The 27,668-nt window shown below is 35.7% G+C and overlaps 1 protein-coding gene across 7 annotated transcripts in view; it reads right to left on the bottom strand.

Moving 5' to 3' along the window:
- LOC147340723 (uncharacterized) overlaps positions 1-27,668 on the bottom strand; it is a 467,968-nt gene that overhangs the window by 326,499 nt on the left and 113,801 nt on the right. The window lies entirely within an intron of this gene.

Genomic DNA, 27,668 nt, shown 5'->3' with positions numbered 1-27,668 from the left:
GTATGCCAAAACCAATACAATATTGTAAAGTGAAATAAATAAATAAATAAAACTGAAAAAATAAACTGAAATACTCTTTTCACAAGAAAAAAACCAATTAGGGAACAAATAAATATTTGTCTGATTGCATAATAAAAGCAAAATTCATAATTGAAAAAGTCAAAAAAGTTTATCATATGAAAATACTAAAAAAAAAAAAAAAAACATACAGTGGAAGCTCTCCTTTATGGGGCTAATAATATGAAAGTCAGAGAATAAAACTATTTAGTTCCTATATCATGAAACAGACTAAGAGGCATAAATTCACTTCACTATATCTCATCTGGGATGCCATGAAATAAATACGTTTTCAGCTGTCTAAATGATGCAAAATATACCACAAACTCCAGTACTTTGGCCACCTGATGCTAAGAACTGACTCATTTGAAAAGACCCTGATGCTAGGAAAGATTGAAGGCAGAACGAGAAGGGGATGGCAGAAGATGGGATGGTTGGATGGCATCACCGATTCAATGGACATGGGTTTGGGTAAACTCCAGGAGTTGGTGATGGACAGGGAGGCTTGGCGTGCTGTGGCTCATGGGGTCACAAAGAGTCGGACACAACTGAGCAACTGAACTGAATTGAAGTGAATTTATTGTTAGCTTCAAGCATACAATGAAACGATTCTGCACTTTTATATATTATACCAAGTTTAAAGTTATTATAAAATATCGGCTATATTCCCTATGGTGTACAGTATATGCTTCTAGCTTATTATTTTATACATAGTGTTTCATCCCTCTTAGCCCTTTGCCCCTGTCTTATCCCTTATCCCAAAAAAGAATATTTGTCTTTTTCTGTGTTTACTTACAAAGCCTAATGTCCTCCAGGTCCATCCCTGTTGTAAAAAAAAAAAAAGCTGGAGTTCCAGCTTCAGCATCAGTCCTTCCAATGAACACTCAGGATTGATCTCCTTTAGGAATGATTGGTTGGATACCCTTGCAGTCCAAGCTCTACACAGTCAGTAAAAACAAGACCGGGAGCTGACTGTGGCTCAGATCATGAACTCCTTATTGCCAAATTCAAACTTAAATTGAAGAAAGTAGGGAAAACCACTAGACCATTCAGGTATGACCTAAATCAAATTCCTTACGATTATACAGTGGGAGTGAGAATTAGATTTAAGGGACTAGATCTGATAGACAGAGTGCCTGAAGAACTATGGATGGAGGTTCATAACATTGTACAGGAGACAGGGATCAAGACCATCCCCAAGAAAAAGAAATGCAAAAACGCAAAATGGCTGTCTGAGGAGGCCTTACAAATAGCTGTGAAAAGAAGAGAAGTGAAAAGCAAGGGAGAAAAGGAAAGATATACCCATTTGAATGCAGAGTTCCAAAGGAGAGATAAGAAAACCTTCCCAGTGATGAATATAAAGAAATAGAGGAAAACAGTAGAATGGGAAAGACTAGAGATCTCTTCAAGAAAATTAGAGATACCAAGGGAACATTTCACGTAAAGATGGGCTCAATAAAGCACAGAAATTGTATGGACTGAACAGAAGCAAAAGATATTAAGAAGAGGTGGGAAGAATACACAGAGGGACTATACAAAAAAAGATCTTCATGACCCAGATAATCACGATGGTGTGATCACTCACCTAGAGCCAGACATCCTGGAAGGCAAAATCAAATGAGCCTTAGGAAGCATCACTACGAACAGAGCTAGTGGAGGTGATGGAATTCCAGTATGCCAGCAAATTTGGAAAACTCAGCTGTGGTCACAGGACTGGAAAAGGTCAGTTTTCATTCCAATGCCAAAGAAAGGCAATGCCAAAGAATGCTCAAACTACCGCACAATTGCACTCATCTCACACGCTGGTAAAGTAATGCTCAAAATTCCCCAAGCCAGACTTCAATATATAATAAATGAACTATAATAAAAAAAGAATGAATTGTCATTATAACTTATTTGTAATCATGATTAAATAATGTACATCAATCACTCTCCCGCCAATTTTCAGATTAAAAGCTGTCTTTAATATGACAAATACACACACACAAAAAAAAATATACCACAAAAAATAAAATGTATTTTACTTATAATAACTATTAAGGTCCTTGAAAATATGCACTGGTGATTCCATAGCAAAGATATTTCCCCTGGAGTCCCTACTACAGAACAACAAAACATTATTCATTCAAATATTGTTTGTAGAGTAGTGTCGAGGTACCTAGAAAATTCATTGCTTGCTAATTAATTGACACTTAGTAGAATATAATCCAAGTACATCGAATAAACAGTTAGTAGGATATAATCCAAGTTCATAAAGAACTTAAAAAAAAATCTTGAACTTAAGTTTGTTGTTGATGGTGGCATTGGTGTTGCTATTCAAAATCATTTTAGTGAATTGTAGAATAGAGGAAACGAGCAACTGTATTAATGTTCTTGGTGCTAGGCTCCTCACTGAGAATAAAATGATATAAAATATAGGACGAAGGAAGGTAACAAAAGCCCTATGTACTATGGTCTTAGTGGGAAGGATCAGCATGAAGATGTGATTAAAAATATGTATAATAATCTGTTCCTTCCCCTCTCTGCCTCTCCCCTCCTTATTCCACATCCCCTTCCCCTCCTGTTACTCCTCTCTCCATACTAAATCTGTCTCCTAAAAGAGCCTAGAAACAATGATACCTCAATACCAATAAAGGAAACCTAGTGCCCAGATTTTCACTACTAATATCATTCCCAATTAAAGTGAACCAGAGATCTTTGAACAAATGTTTAATTTCAAGTCTGAAAATATATAAAGCTGGAAATTAATTTTGTTCCAGAAATCAAGGAGGTGACCAGAGAATAATATGATCTTGCGAAAGAAACTGGCTTGAATGAGTTCCCATTGACTAAATTTTGGACAATTTGAACATATAAAACAATGATATAGTAAGGAATTAAACTAATTTTTTTTAATCTAGGAGTTTCTGGTCTAGATAATATGGAATAAGTGGAATTCTGTCTATCCCATTATGAAACAATTCAACAAGGACAGAACGCTTGAATTAGCTACTTGATGACTGAAAAATGAATAGTAACAAGTAGACTGGAAAAGAAGGCTACATATAAAGGCACCACAGAACCAGTAACGAATTTAGCATTTTTTTTCTGGTAATAACTGATTTGAACTTAATATAGACTTAACTGAGAAGAGACATTACTTTGCCAACAAAGGCCCGTCTAGTCAAGGCTATGGTTTTTCTGGTGGTCATGTACGGATGTGAGAGTTGGACTGTGAAGAAAGCTGAGTGCAGAAGAATTGATGCTTTTGAACTGTGGTGTTGAAGAAGACTCTTGAGAGTCCCTTGGATTGCAAGGAGATCCAACCAATCCATCCTGGGGGAGATAAATCCTGGGTGTTCATTGGAAGGACTGATGTTGAAGCTGAAACTCCAATACTTTGGCCACCTCATGCGAAGAGTTGACTCATTGGAAAAGACTCTAATGCTGGGAGGGATTGGGGGCAGGAGGAGAAAGGGACGACAGAGGATGAGATGGCTGGATGGCATCACCGACTCGATGGACATGGGTGTGGGTGAACTCCAGGAGTTAGTGATGGACAGAGAGGACTGGTGTGCTGCCATTCACGAGGTCGCAAAGAGTTGGACACAACTGAGGGATTGAACTGAACTGAACTGAACTGAGAAGTGGGAATTATTGGGAAAAAAGGAAGCTCCAGGAAGTCTAGAGGAGTGGGAAAATGAACCTTCAAACTATCAGAGCACATGGAAATAACAAGGATATTTTTGTCTCATTTTTCCTTTTCTTCACTCTGTTGATGTTGTTCAGTTGCTCAGTCGTATCCAACTCTTTGTGAACCCATTGGCTGCAGCATGCCAGGCTTCCCTGTCCTTCACTATTTTCTGGGAATTTACTCAAATTCATGGCTTGTGAGTTGGTGATACCACCCAACCATCTCATCCCCTGTCACCCCCTTCTCTTGCCCTCAGTCTTTCCCAGCTTCAGGGTCTTTTCCAGTGAGTGAGCTCTTCACATCGGGTGGCCAAAGTATTAGCACTTCAGCTTCAGCATCAATCCTTTCAATGGTTTGATCTCCTTGTTGTTCAAGGGACTCTCAAGATTCCAGCACCACTGTTTGAAAGCAATAAATGTTCATCTCTCAGCCTTCTTTATGGTCCAATACTCACACTTGTACATGGCTAATGGAAAAACCATAGCGTTGTGCATTCAAACCTTAATCAGCAAAGTGATGTCTCTTATTTTTAATATGCTGTCTAGGTTTGTCATATATTTTCTTCCAAGGAGCAAGTGTCTTAATTTCATGACTGCAATCACCATCTGCAGTGATTCTGGAGCCCAAGAGCATAAAGTCTGTCACTGTTCCCAGTTTTCCCCATCTATTTGCCATAAAGTAATGAGACTGGATGTCATGATCTTTGTTTTTCAGACATTGAGTTTTATTCTCTTCACAAGGCACCCAGTGAAATATATACACATGTTGAAAAATATTTTTTAAAAAATGAACCATTTAAATTTCTGGAAATTGTCATAAGCATATACAGTAAGTAAGTAAATTTATTTTAGAAAATCTACCAAATATTGGTAAGAATGAGAATAGTTTGTGGCACAATCTATGGTAGGCTGCCTCCTCCACCTACCTCCAATCTCGGTTTGATGGCACATCCACTTCAGGTGAATACTATGATGAAGATTAGGCTCCCTCACCACCAGCTCTTAATCAAGGCCCACAGCATTCTCCAGTATTTCCCATTTTAGGAAACTCACTACTGGATATTTCATTGCACTCCATAGAGAAGAAATCCAGCTCCACCCACCAGAACACCGACACAAGCTACCGTAACCAGGAAACCCTGACAAGCCACCCGTACAACCACACCCACAGTGAGGAAACTCCACAATAAAGAGAACTCCACAAACTGCCAGAATACAGAAAGGCCACCCCAAATATAGCAATATAAACAAGATGAAGAGACAGAGGAATACACAGCAGGTAAAGGAAAAGGATAAATGCTCACCAAAACAAATAAAAGAGGAAGAGATAGGGAATCTACCTGATAAAGAATTCCAAATAATGATAGTGAAAATGATACAAAATCTTGAAAACAAAATGGAACCACAGAAAAATAGCCTGGAGACAAGCATTGAGAAGATGCAAGAAAGGTTTAACAAGGACCTAGAAGAAATAAAAAAGAGTCAATATATAATGAATAATGCAATAAATGAGATAAAAAACACTCTGGAGGGAACAAATAATAGACTAATGGAGGCAAAAGATAGGACTAGTGAGGTAGAAGAAAGAATGGTAGAAATAAATGAATCAGAGAGGAAAAAAGAAAAAAGATTTAAATGAGAAAATCTCAGAGACCTCTGGGACAATGTTAAATGCCCCAACATTCGAATCATAGGACTTCCAGAAGACGACAAAAGGAAAGACCATGAGAAAATACTTGAGGAGATAATAGTTGAAAACTTCCCTAAAATGGGGAAGGAAATAATCACCCAAGTCCAAGAAACCCAGAGAGTCCCAAACAGGATAAACCCAATGCAAAACATCCAAAGACACATATTAATCAAACTAACAAAGATCAAACACAAAGAAAAAATATTAAAAGCAGCAAGGGAAAAACAACAAATAACACACAAGAGGATTCCCATAAGGATAACAGCTGATCTTTCAATAGAAAATCTTCAGGCCAGGAGGGAATGGCAGGACATACTTAAAGTGATGAAAGAAAATAATCTATAGCCCAGGTTACTGTACCCAGCAAGGATCTCATTCAAATATGAAGGAGAAATCAAAAGCTTTACAGACAAGCAAAAGCTGAGAGAATTCAGCACCACCAAAGCAGCTCTTCAACAAATGCTAAAGGATCTTCTCTAGACAGGAGATAAAAAAACGGTGTATAAACTCGAACCCAAAACAATACAGTAAATGGCAACAGGATCATACTTATCAATAATTACCTTAAATGTAAATAGATTAAATGCCCCAACCAAAAGACAAAGACTGGCTGAGACCCACCTCAAAACAAGGGACACCTACAGACTGAAAGTGAAGAGCTGGAAAAAGATATTCCACGCAAATAGGCATCAAAAGAAAGCAGGAGTAGCAATACTCGTATCAGATAAAATAGACTTTAAAACAAAGGCTGTGAAAAGAGACAAAGAAGGACACTACATAATGATCAAAGGATCAATCCAAGAAAAAGATATAAGAATTATAAATATATATGCACCCAACATAGGAGCACTGCAATATGTAAGACAAATGCTAACAAGTATGGAAGGGGAAATTAACAGTAACACAAAAATAGTGGGAGACTTTAATACCCCACTCACCCTTATGGATAGATCAACTAAAAAGAAAATTAACAAGGAAACACAAACTTTAAATGATACAATAGACCAGTTAGACCTCATTGATATCTATAGGACATTTCACCCCGAAACAATGAATTTCACCTTTTTCTCAAGCACACACAGAATCTTCTCCAGGATAGATCACATCCTGGGCCATAAATCTAGCCTTAGTAAATTAAAAAAAAAAAAAATTGAAATCATTCCCTGCATCTTTTCTGACCACAATGCAGTAAGATTAGGTCTCAATTACAGGAGAAAAACTATTAAAAATTCCAAAATATGGAGGCTGAAAAACACGCTGCTGAATAACCAACAAATCACAGAAGAAATAAAAATATGCATAGAAACAAATTAAAATGAAATCACAACAACCCAAAACCAGTGGGACACTGTAAAAGCCATGCTAAGAGGAAGGTTCATAGTAATACAAGTCTAACTCTAGAAACAGGAGAGAAATCACATAAATAACCTAACTCTACACCTAAAGCAATTAGAAAAGGAAGAAATGAAGAACCTCAGGATTAATAGAAGGAAAGAAATCTTAAAAATTAGGGCAGACATAAATGCAAAAGGAACAAAAGAGACCATAGCACAAATCAACAAAGCCAAAAGCTGGTTCTTTGAGAGAGAAATAAAATTGAAAAACCATTAGCCAGACTCATCAAGAAACAAAGGGAGAAAAATCAAGTCAATAAAATTAGAAATGAAAATGGAGAGAAAACAACAGACAACACAGAAATACAAGGGATCATAAGAGACAATCAGCAATTATATGCCGATAAAATGGACAACCTGGAAGAGATGGACAAATTCTTAGAAAAGTACAACTTTCCAAAACTGAACCAGGAAGAAATAGAAAATCTTGGAGACCCATCACATGCATGGAAATCGAAACTGTAATTAGAAATCTTCCAGAAAACAAAAGCCAGGTCCAGATGGCTTCACAGTTAAATTGTACCAAAAATTTAGAGAAGAGCTAACATCTATCCTACTCAAACTCTTCCAGAAAATTGCAGAGGAAGCTAAATTTCCAAACTCTTTCTATGTGGCCACCATCACCCTAGTACCAAAACCTGACAAAGATGTCACAAAAAAAGAAAACTACAGGCCAATATCACTGATGAACATAGATGCAAAAATCCTTAACAAAATGCTAGCAATCAGATTCCAATAACACACTAAAAAGATCATACATCATGACCAACTGGGCTTTATCCAGGGATGCAAGTATTCTTCAATATCTGCAAATCAATCAATGTAATACACGACATTAACAAATTGAAAAATAAAAACCATATGATTATCTGAATAGATGCAGAGAAAGCCTTTGAAAAAATTCAACATCCATTTATGATAAAAACTCTCCAGAAAGCAGGAATAGAAGGAACATACCTGAACATAATAAAAGCTATATATGACAAACCCAGAGGAAACATTATCTTCAATGGTGAAAAATTGAAAGCATTTCCCCTAAAGTCAAGAACAAGACAAGGGTGTCCACTCTGACCACTACTATTCAACATAATTTTGGAAGCTTTGGCCATAGCAGTCAGAGAAGAAAAAGAAATAAAAGGAATCCAAATTGGAAAAGAAGAGGTAAAACTCTTACTGTTTGCAGATAACATGATCCTTTACATAGAAAACCCTAAAGACTCCACCAGAAAATTACTAGAGCTAATCAATGAATATAGTAAAGTTGCAGGATATAAAATCAACACACAGAAATCTCTTGCATTCCTATACACTAACAAAGAGAAAATAGAGAAATAAGGAAAAAATTCCATTCACCATTGCAACGAAAAGAATAAAATACCTAGGAATATATCTACCTAAAGAAACAAAAGACCTATATACAGAAAACTATAAAACCCTGGTGAAACAAATCAAAAAGGACATTAATAGATGGAGAAATACACCGTTTTCATGGATTGGAAGAATCAATATAGTGAAAATAAGTAAACTACATAAAGCAATCCATAGATTCAATGCAATTCCTATCAAGCTACCAACAGCATTTTTCACAGAGCTAGACAAATAATTTCACAACTTGTATGGAAATACAAAAAACCTCAAAAAGCCAAAGTAATCTTGAGAAGAAGAATGCAAATAGAGGAATCAACCTGCCTGACTTCAGGCTCTACTACAAAGCCACAGTCACCAAGACAGTATGGTACTGGCACAAAGACAGAAATATAGATTAATGGAACAAAATAGAAAGTCCAGAGATAAATCCATACACCTATGGACATCTTATCTTTGACAAAGGAGGCAAGAATATACAATGGAAATAAGACAATCTCTTTCACAAGTGGTGCTGGGAAAACTGGTCAACCACTTGTAAAAGAATGAAACTAGAACACTTTCTAACACCATACACAAAAAATAAACTCAAAATGGATTAAAGATCTAAATGTAAGACCAGAAACTATACAACTCCTAGAGGACAACATAGGCAAAACACTCTCTGACATAAACCACAGCAGGATCCTCTATGACCCACCTCCCAGAATATTGGAAATAAAAGCAAAAATAAACAAATGGGATCTAATTAAAATTAAAAGCTTCCACACAACAAAGGAAAGTAAGCAAGGTGAAAAGTCAGCCTTCAGAATGGGAGAAAATAATAGTAAATGAAGCAACTGACAAAGAATTAATCTCAAAATATATACAAGCAACTTCTGAAGCTCAATTCCAGAAAAATAAACAACCCAATCAAAAAGTGGGGCAAAGAACTAAAGAGACATTTATCCAAAGAAGACATACAGATGGCTAACAAACACATGAAAAGATGCTCAATATCATTCATTATCAGAGAAATGCAAATCAAAACCACAATGAGGTACCATTTCATGCCAGTCAGAATGGCTGCTACCCAAAAGTCAACAAGCAATACATGCTGGAGAGGGTGTGGAGAAAAAGGAACCCTCTTACACTGTTTGTGGGAATGAAAACTAGTACAGCCACTAGGAAGAACAGTGTGGAGATCCCTTAAAAAACTGGAAATAGAGCTGCCATATGACCCAGCAATCCCACTGCTGGGCATACACACCAAGGAAACCAGAATTGAAAGAGACACGTGTACCCCAATGTTCACTGCAGCACTGTTTATAATAGCCAGGACATGGAAGAAACCCAGATGTCCATCAGCAGAGGAATGGATAAGAAAGCTATGGTACATATACAGAATGGAGTATTACTCAGACATTAAGAAGAATACATTTGAATCAGTTCTAACGAGGTGGATGAAACTCAAGTCTATTATACAGTGAAGTAAGCCAAAAAGAAAAAACACTAATACAGTATAGTAACGCATATATATGGAATTTAGAAAGATGGTCATGATAACGCTGTATGCGAGACAGCAAAAGAGACACAGATGTATAGAACAGTCTTTTGGACTCTGTGGGAGAGGGCCAGGGTAGGATGATTTGGGAGAATGGCATTGAAATATGTGTAATACCTTATGTGAAATGAATCTCCAGTCCAGTTTCGATGCATGATGCAGGATGCTCTGGGCTGGTGCACTGGGATGACCCAGAGGGATGCTATGCGGAGGGAGGTGGGAGGGGGGTTCAGGATGGGGAACACTTGTACACCCATGGCAGATTCATGCTGATGTATGGCAAAGCCAATACAATATTTTAAAGTAATTAGCCTCCAATTAAAATAAATAAATTTATATAAAAAACAATAAATTGAAAGGATCATACAGCATGATAGAGTAGGCTTTCTTTCAAGGAGGCAAGGATGATTCAACATCTGCACAATAATAATCATGATGTATCACATTAACAAAATGAAGGATAAATCTATAAAATATCCTCAAAGATGCAGATAAAATATTTGCATCAATATTTTCTTCATGATACAAATTCTCAACAAATTCAATATAGAATGAATGTACCTCAACATATTAAAAGCCATACATGGTAATCCTACCACTAATATCATACTCTGTAGTGAACAGTTGTAAACTTTTTCTCTAAATTGAGAATAAGACTAGGGTGCCCATTATAAGCATTTCTATTCAATATTGTACTAGAAATTCTAGTCAGAGTAATTAGCCAAGAAAATAAATAAAAGGCATTTAAGTAGGAAAGGAATAAGTAAAAATTATCTATGACAATAACATAATCTTATATTAATATATGGAAAACTCTAATCTTTTATATGGAATACTCCACTAAAAATTTGTTAAAACTAATGTCAGTAATTTTGTAGTATACTAAATCAATAAACAAAAATAAGATACTTTTCTATATACTAACGATGAACTATCCAAAAATTTTAGAAAATAATTCAATTTACAATAGTATTAAAAGCCAATAAAATACTTTGAAACATATTTAACCAAGGAGGTGAAAGATCTATACAATAAGACCTGTAAGATATCAATGAAAGAAATGGGAGAAGACACACCAAAAAAATGAGATAAACCTCATGTTATTGAATTGGAAGTATTACTATTGTTAAAATATTCATATTGTTTGAATGATCTATGGATTCAATGCAATTCTTATTGAAATTCCAACACCATTTTTTACACAAAAATAGAACAATCCTAAAACCTGTAGGAATCACAAGAGACCCCAAATGATCAAGGCAATCTTGAGAAAGAATAACAAAATTGGTGGCTTAACGCTTCTTGATTTCAAACTATATTATAAAACTATAGTAATAAAAGCAGAGTTGTAGTGCCATGAACATAAAACCATAGACAGATGTAACAGAATTAAGAGCCCAGAAATAAATACCTGCATATATGAACTTTGACAAGGATGCCAAGAACATGTAATGAGGAACAATAGTCTCTTGAGTAAATGTCTCTGTGAAAATTAAATATCAGACTATAAAGGAATGTAACTGAAACTTTTTCTTATATCATACACACAAATCCACTCAGAATAGGATAAATACTTGAATGTAAGACTTGGAAGTGTAAAATTCCTAGAAGAAAACATAAGGAGTAAGCGCCTTAATACTGGTTTTGGAAATGAGTTTTTTGAATCCAAAAAGTAAAGGGAAAAAAAAAAATCAACAACTTGGATTACATGAAATACAAAACCTGTTGCAAAGAAATTCGTCAATAAATTGAAAAGGCAACCTATGGAATGGGAGAATATATCTGCAAACCTCATATGGTTTAATATCCAAAATGCAATATGCATATATGTATATTGTATACATATATATTGTGCATGTATGTCTATATATACATATATATGCATGTCTATGCATATTGTATGCACTGAACTGTGGTGTTGGAGAAGACTCTTGAGAGTCCCTTGGACTGCAAGGAGATCTAACCAGTCCATTCTAAAGGAGATCTGTCCCGGGTGTTTATAAGAAGGACTGATGCTAAAGCTGAAACTCCAACACTTTGGCCACCTCATGAGAAGAGTTGACTCATTGGAAAAGACTCTAATGCTGAGAGGGATTGGGGACAGGAGGAGAAGGGGACGACAGAGGATGAGATGTCTGGATGGCATCACCAACTCGATGGACGTGAGTTTGAGTGAACTCCGGGAGTTGGTGATGGACAGGAAGGCCTGGCATGCTGCAATTCATGGATTCGCAAAGAGTCGGACATGACTGAGTGACTGAACTGAACTGATAGTATATATATGTATATCGCATTTAAGAAATAAGCAGAAGACCTGAATAGACATTTTTTCCAAAGAAGACAATGAAAAGGTGATCAACAATATAATCATCAGGGAAGCAAAACTCAAAACCTCAATGAAATATTTATGAAATATTATCTCACCCCTGTTAGGATGACTACTATAAAAAAAAAAAAGAAAGAAACAAGAGATAACAAGTGTTGGTGAGGATGTGGAGAAATGGGAAACTTTGCACATTATTGGTGAGAATGTAAACTGGTACAGCCAGTATGAAACACATTATGGAGGTTCCTTACAAAATAAAAATAGAACAACCATGTGATCTAGCAACCTCACTTTTGAGCATATATCCAAAGGAAATGAAATCAGTATCTCAAAGAGATATCTTTATTCCCATGCATTGCAACATTATTCACAAAAGTCAAGGTATAGAAACAATCTAAGTGTCATTCAAAAATGAACAGATTAAAAATAGAAACATACATAGGTCTTCCTACTTCAAAAATATTTCCAATCAATAAATTGAACTTCCAACTAAAAAACACTAGAAAATAACAGCAAAATAAAACTAACAATATACTAACAATGAAAAATCAGAAAGTGAAATTAAGGAAATTATCCCACTCACCATTGCAACAAAAAGAATAAAATATTTAGGAATAAACTTACGTAAAGAGACAGAATATTTGTAGGCAAGAAGGCAAAGTGGTTGTTTCAGGAGGACCTACAAATACCTTAGAAGAAAAAAGAAGCAAAAGGTAAAGGAGAAACGGAAAGATATACTCAATGGAATACAGAGTTCCAGAGAATAGCAAGGAGAGATAAGAAAGGCTTCTTAAGCGAACAATGTGAAGAAATAGAGGAAAAAGATACAAAGTGAAAGACTAGAAATCTCTTCAAGAAAACTGGAGATACCAAGGGAATATTTCATGTAAAGACAGGCACAATAAAGGACAGAAACAGCAAAGACCTAACAGAAGCAGAAGAGATTAAGAGGTGGCAAGAATATACAGAAGAACTGCACGAAAAAGTTCTTAATGACCTGGATAACCATGATGCTGTGGTCACTCACCTAGAGCCAGACATACTGGAGTGTGAGGTCAAGTGGGCCTTAGGAAGCATTACTATGAACAAAGCTAGTAGAAGTGATGGAATTCCAGCTGAGCTATTTAAAATCCTAAAAAATGATGATGTTAAAGTGTTACACTCAATATGCCAGCAAATTTGGAAAACACAGCAGTGGCCACAGGACTGGAAAAGGTCAGTTTTTGACCAATCCCAAAGTAGGGCAATACAAAAGACTGTTCAAACTACCGAACAACTGCAATCATTTCACATGCTAGCAAAGTAAAAAAAAAAAAAAAAAAATCCTAAGAGCTAGGCTTCAGCAGTATGTAAACTGAGAACTTCCTGATGTACAAACTGGATTTAGAAAAGGCAGAGGAATTAGTGAGGAAATTGCCAATACCCTGTGGATCATAGAGAAAACAAGGAAATTCCAGAAAAATATCTACCTCTGCTTCATTGACTACACTAAAGCCTTTGCCTGTGTAGAACACAACAAATGGAAATTCTTAAAAGAGATATGAATACCAGACCGCCTTACCTGTCTCCTGAGAAATCTGTATGCAGGACAAGAAGAAACAGTTAGAATCAGATGTGCAACAATGGACTGGTTTAAAATTGGTAAAGGAGTACATCAAGGCTGTCTATTGTCACCTTGCTTATTTTAGTTATATACAGAGTACATCATGAAAAATGTCCAGCTGGATGAATTGCAAGCTGGAATCAATATTTCCAGGAGAAATATCAACAACCTCAGATATACAGATGACACCACCCTTATGACAGAAAGTGAATAGGAACCAAAGAGCCTCTTGATGAGGATGAAACAGGAGAGTGAAAAATCTGGCTTAAAACTCAATATTCAAAAAATGAATATCATGGCATCCAGTCCCATCACTTCATGGTAAATAGAAGGGGAAAAAGTGGAAACAGTGGAGATCTTATTTTCTCGGTCTCCAAAATCACTGTGGATGGTGACTGTAGCCATGAAATTAAAAGAAGATTGTTCCTTGGAAGAAAAGCTATGACAAACTTAGACAGCATATTAAAAAGCAGAAACATCACTTAACCGAAAAGGTGGGCATAGTCAAAGTTATAGTTTTTCCATTAGTCATGTATGGATGTGAGAGTTGGAAATAAATAAGGGAAAGCTGAGTACTGAAGAAATGATGATTTTGAATTGTGGTGCTGGAGAAGACTTTTGAGAGTGTCCTGGGATGCAAGGAGATCAAACCAATCAACCCTAAAGAAAACCAACCCTGAATATTTATTTCAAGGACTGATGCTGAAGTTCCAATACTTTGCCTACCTGATGTGAAGAGCTGACTCACTGGGGGAAAAAAAAAAAAGCCTGATGCTGGGAAAGATCAAGGGCAGGAGGAGAAGGGAGCGACAGAGGATTAGATGTTTGGATAGCATCACCTACTCAATGGACATGAATTTGAGCAAACTCTGAGAGATAGTGAAGGACAGGGAAGCCTGATGTGCCATAGGGTCTCAAAGATTCAGAAATGACTTAGTGACTGAACAATAATAAACAGAACAGAACTACTGATGCATGGTACAGCATGTATGAACCTTGGAAAAAAACTTATCCTAACTGAAAATAGCCATTTACATAAGACTAAATAAATGACTTCATTTATGTGAAATGTGTACAATAGAATAATATATATATAGATAAAAAGTAGTTTAGTGGTTGTCTAGGCCTAGGTGTGGTGTGTTCTAGGTGTGGTCATGATGGTGGTGGTGGATGGGGAGATGGGCAGTGAATGATAATGGGGACTTTGTATTTTGAGGGATGGTAAAAATGTTCTAAAATCAATTGTGATTATAAGAAATTTGAATCTCCAAAAAGGCATTTGTTCTTCTATTTATATTCATATACTGTATGGCATATAAACTTTATTTCAATGAATCTGTTTTTTAAAAAGAAATTTCCATATTGAAAACAATATTCGAAAATAGTTTAAAGAATTTTTTGTGAGGGAACCCAATTCTTTTCCAACTAGGCAACTGTGAACACTTATTATATGATAACAATTACTTTTATTTTTTTTAATTTATTTATTTTAATTAGAGGCTAATTACTTTACAATATTGTATTGGTTTTGCCATACATCAACATGAATCCACCACAGGTGTACACGTTTTCCCCATCCTGAACCCCCCTCCCTCCCCATACCATCCCTCTGGGTAATCCCAGTGCACCAGCCCCAAGCTTCCTGTATCCTGCATCGAACCTGGACTGGCGATTCGTTTCTTATATGATATTATACACATTTCAATGCCATTCTCCCAAACCATCCACCCCTCCCTCTCCCACAGAGTCCAAAAGACTGTTCTATACATCTGTGTCTCTTTTGCTGTCTCACATACAGGGTTATCGTTACCATCTTTCTAAAGTCCACATATATGCGTTAGTGTACTGTATTGGTGTTTTTCTTTCTGGCTTACTTCACTCTGTATAATTGGCTCCAGTTTCATCCACCTCGTTAGAACTGATTCAAATGTATTCTTTTTAATGGCTGAGTAATACTCCATTAACAATTACTTTTAAAACACTTGAAAATTTGTAAAGTTCTTTGCTGCCTTCGAATACAAAAATAATTTAGTCTTCTTATTTTAATTAATGAATAAGATGTAAAAGTTAGCACTGGAATATGATGTTAATCACTAAAAATGACAATTATTTACCACACAGATTAAAATGATGATCTTAACAAAACTTATTTAACTCTTTTATTCTCTTCTGACTCTTCTCCTTCTTCATCAATGAAAAGGTAATTTGAAAGCACAATAAATCAGAATATATCAGTGTTACAACTGCAAAGCATACTCAGCATTTTTATGATGGAAGTTATTACATACAGAATAATATTCCCTATAACATTCCTTGAAGAAAAAAGAGACAAAGCTGTCTGAAAAACTATCATGATCTCAATCAACTATTCAATGACATCCATCGTATTCAGAACAAAAATCTAAAAATAAATTTATACATTTTAAGAAAAAAATCAAATTAGATTTGACAGACAGGGTGTCTGAAGAACTATGGACAAAGGCTTGTGACACTGTACAGGAGGCAGTGATGAAGACAATCCCCAAGAAAAAGAAGTGCAAAAAGGCAAATGGTTATCTGTGGAGGCCTTACAAAAAGGTGAAAAGAGAAGAGAAGCTAAAGGCAAAGGAGAAAAGGAAAGATATATCCATCTGAATGCAGAGTTCCCAAGTATAGCAAGGAAAGATAAGAAAGCCTTCCTAAGTGATCAGTGTAAAGAAATAGAGGAAAACAACAGAATTGGAAAGACTAGAGATCTTTTCAAGAAAATTAGAAATATCAATGGAACATTTCATGCAAAGATGGGCACAATAAAGTACAGAAATGGTATAGACCTAACAGAAGCAGAAGATATTAAGAAGTATACACAGAAGAACTATACAAAAAAGATCTTCATGACCCACATAACCACAATGGTGTGATCACTCACCTTGAGCCAGACATCCTGGAATGCGAAGTCAAGTGGGCTTTAAGAAGCATTACTACGAACAAAGCTAGTGGAGGTGATGGAACTCCAGTTGAACTATTTCAAATCCTCAAAGATGATGCTGTTGAAATTGCTGCACTCAATATGCCAGCAAATTTGGAAAATGCAGCAGTGGCCACAGGACTGAAAGAGGTCAGTTTTCATTCCAATCCCAAAGAAAGGCAATGCCAAAGTATTTTCAAACTACTGCAAAATTACACTCATTTCACACACTAGCAAAGTAATGCTCAAAATTCTCCAAGTACATGGACAGAGAATTTCCCATTGTTCAAGTTGCATCTAGAAAAGACAGAGGAAACAGATATCAAATTGCCAACATTGGTTGGATCACAGAAAAAGCAAGAGAGTTCCAGAAAAACATCTACTTCTGCTTTATTGACTATGCCAAAGCCTGTGACTATATGGATCACAACAAAATGTGGAAAATTCTTCAAGAGATGGGATTCCAGATGACTTTACCTGTCTCCTAAGAAATCTGTATGCAGGTCAAGAAGCAACAGTTAGAACCAGACATGAAACAACAAATTGGTTCCAAATTGGGAAAGGAGTACATCAAGGCTGCATATTGTCACCCTGCTTATTTAACTTATATGCGGAGTACATCATGCGAAATGGCAGGCTGGATGACACACAATCTGGAATCAAGATTGTGGGAGAAATATCAATACCCTCAGATATGCAGATCAAACCAACCTCATGACAGAAAGCAAAGAGGAACTAAAGAGTCTGTTGATTAAAGTGAGAGGAGAGTGAAAAAGCTGGCTTAAAACTCAACATTCAAAAGACTAAGATCATGGTATCCAGTCACATCACTTCATGGCAAATAGATGGGCAATAATGGAAACAGTGGCAGATTTTATTTTCTTGGGCTCCAAATCACTGTGGATGGTGACTGAAGCCATGAAATTAAAAGACACATGCTTCTTGGAAGAAAAGTTATGACAAACATAGACAGCATATTATAAAGCAGACAACTTTGTTGACAGCTATCCATCTAGTCAAAACTATGGTTTTGCCAGTAGTCAGGTATGGATGTGAGAGTTGGACCATAAAGAAAGCTGAGTGCCAAAGAATTGATGTTTTGAACTGTGGTGCTGGACAAGCACCACTTTGAACTGTGGTGCTGGAGAAGGATATGAGAAGTGTTTCTACAGTGCAAATTATTTTCTATTTCTTGATCTGAGTGATGGTTTTGTGTGTCCTCACTTTGTGATAATTCATTTATCAGTATAATTAGGATTTTTGAGCTTTCTGCATGTAACCTGTATTTTAATGAAACTTGTATTAAAAGAGTTTGCATGTGTGTTCCTCAAAATACTCCATGTATCTATTTGGAAATAATTAACCCTTACATAATCCCTAAGAAGGACACTCCTATAAAGAAGTTTATTATATGCTAGCTTGCCAGAGTACATGAAATCCCAATATTGGTATTCATTTTGTGGGGACTCTGATCTCTGATTTTGCTTGGATTTCATGATATGGAAATATAAACATTTACTTTGATATTATTTTTGACACTGATTTTGAAAGAAATTTTTTCTTTAAATAGTCATTAAAATGTTTGACTGTATAGTTTTAAACTGATAATCATGTTCTTTAAAAAATATATAATTTGTAGAAATTTTCCATACCTAGGAGACACACCAGAAAGCATTTGATTTTCATAGATAATCTAACTTTTAAAGACCACTCATGTTCACAAAACTGAAAGTGCTGATTTTTTTTTTTTCTTCAGTTCAATTCAGTTGCTCAGTCGTGTCCGACTCTGTGACCCCATGGACTACAGCAAGTTAGGCTTCCCTGTCCATCAACAAGCCCTGGAGCTTGCTCAAACTAATGTCCATTGAGTCTGTGATGCCATTCAACCCTCTTGTCCTCTGTTTTCCCCTTCTCTTGCCTTCAATCTTTCCCAGCATCAGGGTCTTTTCCAATGAGTCAGTTCTTTGCATCACGTGGCCAAATTATTGGAACTTCAGCATCAGGCCTTCCAATGAATATTCAGGACTAACTGGTTTGATCTCCTTGCAGTCCATGGGACTCTTAAATATCTTCTCCAACACCACAGTTCAAATGCTTGAGTTATTCAATGCTCAACTACCTTTATGGTCCAACTCTAACATCCATACTACTGACTACTGGAAAAAACATAGCTTTGAGTAGACAGATCTTTGTCAATAAAGTAATGTCTCTGCTTTATAATATCCTCTCTATGTTTGTCATAGCTTTTCTTTAAAGGAGCAAGCTTCTTTTAATTTCATGGCAGCAGAAACCATCTGTAGTGATTTTGGAGGCCACGAAAATAAAGTGTGCTTCCACTGTTTACCCATCTATTTGCCATGAAGTGTTGGGACAAGATGCCATGATCTTAGTTTTAAGAATGTTGAGTTTTAAGCCACCTTTCACTTTCCTCTTTCACTTTAATCAAGAGGCTCTTTAGTTCCTCTTCACTTTTAGCCATAAGTTAGGTGTCATCTGCATATCTGAGGTTATTGATATTTCTCCCAGCAATCTTGATTCAAGCTTGTGTTTCATCCTTTCTGGTATTTCACATGATGTACTCTGCATAGAAGTTAAATAAGCAGGGTGACAATGTACAGCCTTGACATACTCCTTTCCCAATTTGGAACCAGTCCGTTGTTCCCTGTCTGGTTCTAAGTGTTGCTTCTTGACCTGCATACAGTTTTCTCAGGAATCAGGTAAGGTGGTCTGGTATTCCCGTCTCTTTAAGAATTTTCCACAGTTTGTTGTGATCCACACTGGCAAAGGCTTTAGTGTAGTCAATGAAACAGAAGTAGATGCTTTTCTCAAATTTTCTTGCTTTTTCTATGATCCAGTGGATGTTTGCAGTTTGATATCTGCTTCTTCTGCCTTTTCTAAATCCAGCTTGAATTTCTGGAAATTCTCAGTTCATATACTAGTGAAGCCTCACTTGGAAAATTTTGAGCATTACTTTGCTAGCATGTGAAATGAGCACAATCATGTGGTAGTTTGAACATTTTTTGGCATTGCCTTTCTCTGGGATTGGAATGAAAACTGACCTTTTTCAGTCCTACAGCTGTTGCTGAGTTTTCCAAATTTGCTGGCATATTGAGTAAAGTACTTTGTCATCATTATCTTTCAGGATTTGAAATAGCTCAACTGGAATTCCATCACCTCCACTAGCTTTGTTTGTAGTGATGCTTCCTAATGCCCACTTGACTTTGGACTGTAGGATGTTTGGCTCTAGGTGTGATCGATTATACCACCCAAACAGTATATGAGAACTTTTTGCTCCACATTCTCCATAGCACTTAGTATTATACGTCTTGTAACACTAGTCTTTCTTGGGAGTGTTGTGGTATCATCTGCATGGTTTTGATTTGCATTTTCCCTGATTAAGACTGAAACCCTTTTCACATTTTTTTTTTCTTCTTTGCTATTTCTGTATTTCCTTTTCTCAAGTGTCCATTCAAGGCTTTTCCCACTTTCTCATTAAGTTATCTTTTCTTATTGCTTTGTAAGAATTCTTTGTAAATTCAAATTTTAAATATTTCTTTGTTACATCTATTATAAATACCATCTCACATTTTTTTAGCCAGTGTTTTTACTCTCTCTGTATCTTTTTTGGGCAGAAGTTCTTTTTATCAATAGAACAGAAGTCCAATTTAGTAATATTTTCTTTTATGCTTAGTACTTTTTGTATATTGTTTGAGTTGTTGAACTACCATAAAATGTTACTGTTGATGTTTAGATTTACAGTCCGAATAGGGTTACTAACGCAAACCCTAATGCTGATTTTTTACTATGGTGTGAGTTAGAAATTTTTATCACTGCAGATGGTCATTGCAGCAATGAAATTAAAAGACACTTACTCCTTGGAAGGAAAGTTATGACCAACCTAGATAGCATATTAAAAAGCAGAGACATTACTTTGCAAACAAAGGTCCGTCTAGTCAAGGGTATGGTTTTTCCAGTGGTCATGTATGGATGTGAGAGTTAGACTGTGAAGAAAGCTGAGCACCGAAGAATTGATGCTTTTGAACTGTAGTGTTGGAGAAGACTCTTCAGAGTCCCTTGGACTGCAAGGAGATCCAACCAGTCTATTCTAAAGGAGATCAGTCCTGGGTGTTCACTGGAAGGACTGGTGCTGAAGCTGAAACTCCAATACTTTGGCCACCTCATGTGAAGAGTTGACTCATTGGAAAAGACTCTGATGCTGGGAGGAATTGGGGGCAGGAGAAGGGATGACAGAAGATGAGATGGCTGGATGGCATCATCAACTCGGTGGACATGACTTTGGGTAAACTCCGCGAGTTGGAGATGGACAGGGAGGCCTGGAGTGCTGTGATTCATGGGGTCACAAGAGTCAGACACAACTGAGTGACTTAACTGAACTGAGTTAGAAATCAAGAGACAATTATCACCCCACATCTCCTAAGTGCATGTAATAATAAATTAAATATCCATGTAAGTGTCAGGTGTTTCTAAATCCTCTTAAGCTTCATTGGTCTGTGTACCTGTCTTTTGCAAATACGGAACTGTCTTAATGGAGATATATAACAAGCCTTGATATGCAGTAGTATAAGTCTACCAACTTCTTCAAAATTAACTTATGTTTTACTGGTTTCTTGAATTTTATACAAATTTTAGAATCACCTTGTCAATCTGTACAGAAAAATCCTATTTGTATTTTGATTTTAATTTAATATATAAATCATTCTGAAGAGAACCAATGTCTTTAACATACTAAATCTTTCAATCTACAAATGTGAGACATTTCTTTATTCATTAAGGCCTTCTCTAATTTCTCTCATAATAATTTTATACTTTTCAATAGGAGATCTTTCATGTATTCTGTATATTCTTCCTAGGTATTTGATGTTTTCCATGCCATTGAAAATGCATATTGTCATTTTTATTTCATCTCTAAATATTTGAAGTTAGTATATAGAAGTAAAACTGATTATATTAATAGTATTTTGCCTTTCAGAAATATTGCTGAATTCACTGATGATTTCTAATATCTAACCTTCAGAATAATTTGAATTTTCCAAGTACACAATTCTGTCATGTAAGAACAATGACAGATTCATTTCTTCCTTTCCCACACTTAAACATTTCTTTTCCAGTCCTATTGCATACTCTTGGCCCTTGAATACGTTGTAGAATAAAATTGCTAATACTGGACATATTTGTACCATCACTGATTTCACAGAAGAAGGTTTACAATATTTTATCATTAAGAATTATATCTGCCTTACTTTATTTGTAGATTGTTGTTGTTCATTCAGTAAGTCATGGCCAATTCTTTGTGACCCCATGGGCTACAGCATGCCAGGCTTCTTGTCCTCCACTATCTCCCAGAGTTTGCTCAGTTTCCATTGAATCGGTGATGCTATCCAACCATCTCATCCTCTGTCACCCCCTTCTCCTGCCCTCAATCTTTCCCAGCATCAGGGTCTTTTACAATGAGTTGGCCCTTCACATCAGGTGGCCAAAGTATTGGCACTTCAGCATGAGTCCTTCTAATGAGTATTCAGGGTTGATTTTCTTTAGGATTGACTGGTTTGATCTACCTGCAGTCCAAGAGATTCTCAAGAGTCTTGTCTAGCACCATAATTCAAAAGCTCAATTCTTCAGCTCGCAGTCTTCTTTATGGTACAACTCTCACATTTGTACATGACTACTGGAAAAATCGTAACTTTGACTATACCAGCTTTGACCATACGGACCTTTTTCAGCAAACTGATGTCTCTGTATTTGTATTTACAGGTATTTTTATTTGTATTTGTAGATAAATTTTATAACATAGGAAATTGCCATTTATTCTAAGTTTACTAAGACTTTTTATCTTGAATAGATAATGAATTTTACTCAGTGCTTTCTCTGTATCTTTTCAGGTGTGTTTATACTATGTCACCACTATTCTTCTGCTCTGGTTAATTCCATTGATTGGTTTTCAAATGTTCAACTGACCTTGCATTCCTGGAATAATGCTAATGTGTCTGTGATATATTATAATCTTTATGTATCACTGGACTCAATTTGCTATTTTTTGAGATTGCTATTTCTTATTTTATGTAACAGACATTTTCTTTCTTGTGATTTCCTTATAAAATTTGGTAATAAGATTTCAATGGCCTCAGAACGTTAGTTGGAAAGTGTTCTTACTCTGTTTTGTTATCTGGCATAGTTTGAATAGGGTTAGTGCTATTTCACTCTTAAATGTTTTGAGGAATTAACATATGAAGTTATCTAGACAAGAGTATTTTTCTGGAAAGGTTTATAACTATGGATTCAATTTATTTAATACAATGTTTATTAAACCTTCATATATATACATATATATATATATATATTTAAAATTCAGACAGTGATTCAGTAGGTTAGTGTGAGACTCAGGTCTGCCATCTTAACAAGATTGGGGTGATAATAATGTTGCTGGTGCAGGGATGACAATTAATTGGTAAGATTTTATTGTATGTGACAATTGCTGTTTCTTTTTATGTCAATTTCCATTATTTTTTCTAGGAATTTTTCTACTCTGTGTACATTGTCAAATTTTCAACATAAATGATATAAAAGTATTATGTATTACTTTACATAGGTAGGATTTCTAGTACTATCTCCTTTTCATTACTAATATTTTGTATGTCAGGCTTTAAAAAATTTCATAATTCATCACCTCCACTTTCAACTAATAAATTTTGAGAGTTTTAGCTTACTGCTTTCTTTTTTTTTTTTTTTTGCAATTTTTTCCCAACTTTATTGAGATGTAATTGACACATAAAAATCTTATCTATTTAAATGTACAATATGATGATTTTATATATGTAAATATTACTGCTTGTTTTCTATTTCATTAACTTCTGTATTTACTTTCAATATGTTTTGTTCTGTCTATATTGATTTTGAATTTAATTTGATTTTCTTTTTTTAATGGCTTTCTTGTAATCGCTTCATGAGATGAATACTTAAATTATAGACTTTCAGCTCTTTTCCCTTTTTATTAAATACATCAAAAGGTATGACTCTTTCTTAAATACAACATAAACTGCACGTCACAAGTTCGCTATGTCGTGTCTTCATTATCATTCCATTCAAAATCTTAAAATTCTCAATGTGTTTTCTTCTTGCCTTCTTTTTCCCTAGCTTTGTTGAGGTCTAATTGATAAATAAAATGTTATATATTTAAAAGTGAATGTGAACACCACTCAGTTGTGTCCTACTCTTTGCAACCCCATGGACTGTACAGTCCATAGAATTCTCCAGGCCAGAATATTGCAGTGGGTAACCCTTCCCTTCTCCAGGGTATCTTCCCAATTCAAAGATTGAACCCCGGTCTCCCACATTGCAGGCAGAGTCTTGACCAGCTGAGCCACCAGGATATTTAAAGCATACACATAATGATTTGATATATGTATACACTAGAAAGCATTACCATGATCAAGTAATTTAACTTATCTATAATTTCATACAGTTACATTTTTTTATGAGAATGCTTAAGTTCTGCTCTCTTTGCAAATTTTAATTATGCAATAAAATATTAGTTTACAATGACTCTTGCTCTAGAATTTAGTTCAAATACATGGCTGTACAAATATATATATATGTATATATAATTGTATGTAATATATATGTATATATAATATGCATGTACATACATATACTAATACATATGTATACTAATTACACATAACCTAACAGAAGCAGAAGATATTAAGAAGAGGTGGCAAGAATACACAGAACTATACAAAAAAGATCTTCATGACCCACATAACCACAATGGTGTGATCATTCACCTAGAGCCAGACATCCTGGAATGCAAAATCAAGTGGGCCTTAGGCAGCATCACTACAAAAAACGTTAGTGGAGGTGCTGGAATTCTAGATGAGCTATTTAAAGTCCTCAAAGATGATGCTGTGAAAGTGCTGCACTCAATATGCCAGGAAATTTGGAAAACACAGCAGTGGCCACAAGGACTGAAAAAGGTCAGTTTTCATTCCAATCCTAAAGAAAGGCAGTGCCAAAGAATGTTCAAACTACTGCAAAATTACATTCATCTTACATGCTAGCAAAGAAATGCATAAAATACTCCAAGCCAGGGTTCAACAGCACATGAACCATGAAATTCCAGATGTTCAAGCTGAAACGTCTAAGGAACATCTTTCCTTAGAAAAGGCAGAGAAATCAGAGATCAAATTGCCAATATCTGTTAGATCATAGAAAAAGCAAGAGAGTTCCAGAAAAACATCTACTTCTTTATTGATTATGCCAATGCCTTTGACTGTGTAGATCACAACAAACTGTGGAAAATTCTTGAAGAGATGGTAATACCATACCACCTTACCTGCCTCATGAGAAATCTGTATGCAGGTCAAAAAGCAACAGTTAGGACATGGAACAACAGACTGGTTACAAATTGGGAAAGTAGTATGTCAAGGCTGTATGTTGTCACCCTGCCTATTTAACTTATATGCAGAGTACATCATGAGAAATGGTGGAATGGATGAAGCACAAGCTGGAATCAAGACTGCCGGGAGAAATATCAATAACCTCAGATACGCAGATGACACCAACCTTATGGCAGAAAGCAAAGAGGAACAAAAGAGCCTCTTAATGAAAGTGAAAGAGGAAAGTGAAAAAGCTGACTTAAAACCCAACATTCAAAAAACTAAGATCATAGCCTCTAGTCCCATCACTTCATGGCAAATAGATGGGGAAACAGTGAGAGACTTTATTTTTGGGGGCTCCAAAATCACTGCAGATGGTGACTGTGGCCATGAAATTAAAAGACACTTGCTCCTTGGAAGAAAAGCTATGACTGACCTAGACAGAATATTAAAAATCAGAGACATTACTTTGCTGACAAATATCTGTCTAGTCAAAACTAGTTTTTCCAGTAGTCATGTATGGATGTGAGAATTGGACTATAAAGAAAGCAGGGTGCTGAAGAATTGATGCTTTTGAACTGTGATGTTGAAGAAAACTCTTGAGAGTCCCTTGGACTTCAAGGAAATCAAACCAGTTAATCCTAAAGGAAATAAGTCCTGAATAGTCATTGGAAAGACTGATGCTGAAGCTGTAACTCCAATAGTTTGGCCACCTGATGTGAAGAACTGACTCATATGAAAAGACCCTGATGCTGGGAAAGAGTGAAAGCAGAAGGAGAAGGTGATGACAGAAGGTGAGATGGTTGGATGGCTTGCCAACTCGATAGACATGATTGAGTAAGCTCCAAGAGTTAGTGATGGATAGGAAAGCTTGGCATGCTGGGGTCCTTGGGGTCGCAAAGAGTTAAACACAAATGAGTGACTGAACTGATTGATATGTATAATTAGTATAACAAGGAACTAGGGACTAGTCCAGAGTTTTTAATATATGTTTTTATGGCATATCTTTTTCTATCCTTTGATTTTCGGTAGCCTTGTATATATACGTCCACTTTGCCTTAACCTCTTTGATGCCCTCAAACAGAAGAGTTTATTTTGTCCATATTTTCTAATTTTTCTCAGCGGGTTGGTTGGCATAAATAAAAAGGAATCTGAAACAACTTTTCGGAAAGCAACAGTCTAACTTTGTGGCTTTTCATAATATATACTTTCCTACTACTTTCTGCTGTAGTAAAACAAGAAATGCCAGAGACTGATCTGAGAAGAGGTCCCTTGCACCTAAAAACCCATCTGCAAATTAATGCACAAAATAGATGGACCTTCGTGAGCTGCATTTTTCTTTATCTTCTCATTATACTCACCTTGAACTGAAGAAATTTCAGCAAGTCAACAGGCTTTAAATGAAGATTTTTAAAGTTATTATATCCAATGCTTAGAACAGTACCTGACAAATAATAATTGCTATATAAGTATTAGTTATTATTATTAAATATTCCCACATATAACCAGTTTTAGAACTTATTTCTTATAGAGGAATTACAATTAACAATGACACAATACCTGTGTTAATGAATACTGCTACAGGATTCCTTGGTATGTTTAATCATCATGAAATATTTATTAGAAACTCACTATGTAAAAATGATTATGTTGGAAAATCAATATAAAAAATGTAGGATAATGCTTTACCTCAAGAGAATTAAACTCAAATTCAGATACAACATATGTGTAAAAATAAACATTACTTATTTAAATATCTCAATATTCCACTAAAATTTGAGGCAAAGAATTCTCATTCATTCATGCCTCCCCCATGTAGCCTAGCACATATATCTGTACATAAGAAAAGAAAAAGTGTTAGTTGCTCAGTTGTGTTCAACTCTTTTGCAACCCCATGGACTGTGGACTGTAGCCTATCAGGCTCCTCTGTCCATGGAATTCTCCAGGAAAGAATACTGGAGCATCTTTATACTGGGAAGTTATCCCCTTCTCCAGGGGATCTTCCCAACCCAGGGATCAAACATGGGTCTCCTCCTGCATTGCAGGAAGATTCTTTGTTGTCTAAGCCACCAGGAACTGTTTCTGCATATAGCCAACCCTCAAATGATTATGGAATTAAATCAAGTTTACAATGTTAAATTCTAGAAAATATTAACTATAAAGGAATAGGGTCATCTTGATGATTGATGAATGGATGAATGGAAGTATTAAATAATAAATGAATGAACTAGCTACAGCTTAAAAGAAGTGTTGTTTTGATAAGGAAAGAAGTCATGGTAGTAAATTAGAAGTGGAGAAAATATTATGATAAAAAGAATAAAGATAGAATCATACATGAAATATTTCAAGATAAATTAGTACAGGGATCACATAAAAGAGAAGGATAAGATAACAGATGAGTATGAACTAAGAAGGGTTGTGAATAGTAATGTAACAAGTTTAGACTATGTTCCCTGAATGATGGTGAGTGTTTGAAGGTTTCTGATCAGTTTAATACTTATTTTGGAATAACACAGCAACAGTGGTAAATTCTAGTTGAATAGAAAAGAGATTTGAGTTTACCAATCCATTAGTAGCTATACAAATAGTCTACATCTATATAAATAAATATGGATCTGAATTTCAGTGTTGGCACTGGAAATGTTGAAGAAAAGATAGGTTACAGCACTACTGAAGAT

The sequence above is a fragment of the Bos grunniens genome, chromosome X, assembly GCF_055505025.1.
Source record: "Bos grunniens cultivar Pamir isolate PY7600 chromosome X, Bosgru_T2T1.0, whole genome shotgun sequence".
Classification (NCBI taxonomy): Eukaryota; Metazoa; Chordata; class Mammalia; order Artiodactyla; family Bovidae; genus Bos; species Bos grunniens.
Note: the sequence above shows the minus strand (reverse complement) of the source record. Positions and strands in the feature narration are given on the sequence as shown.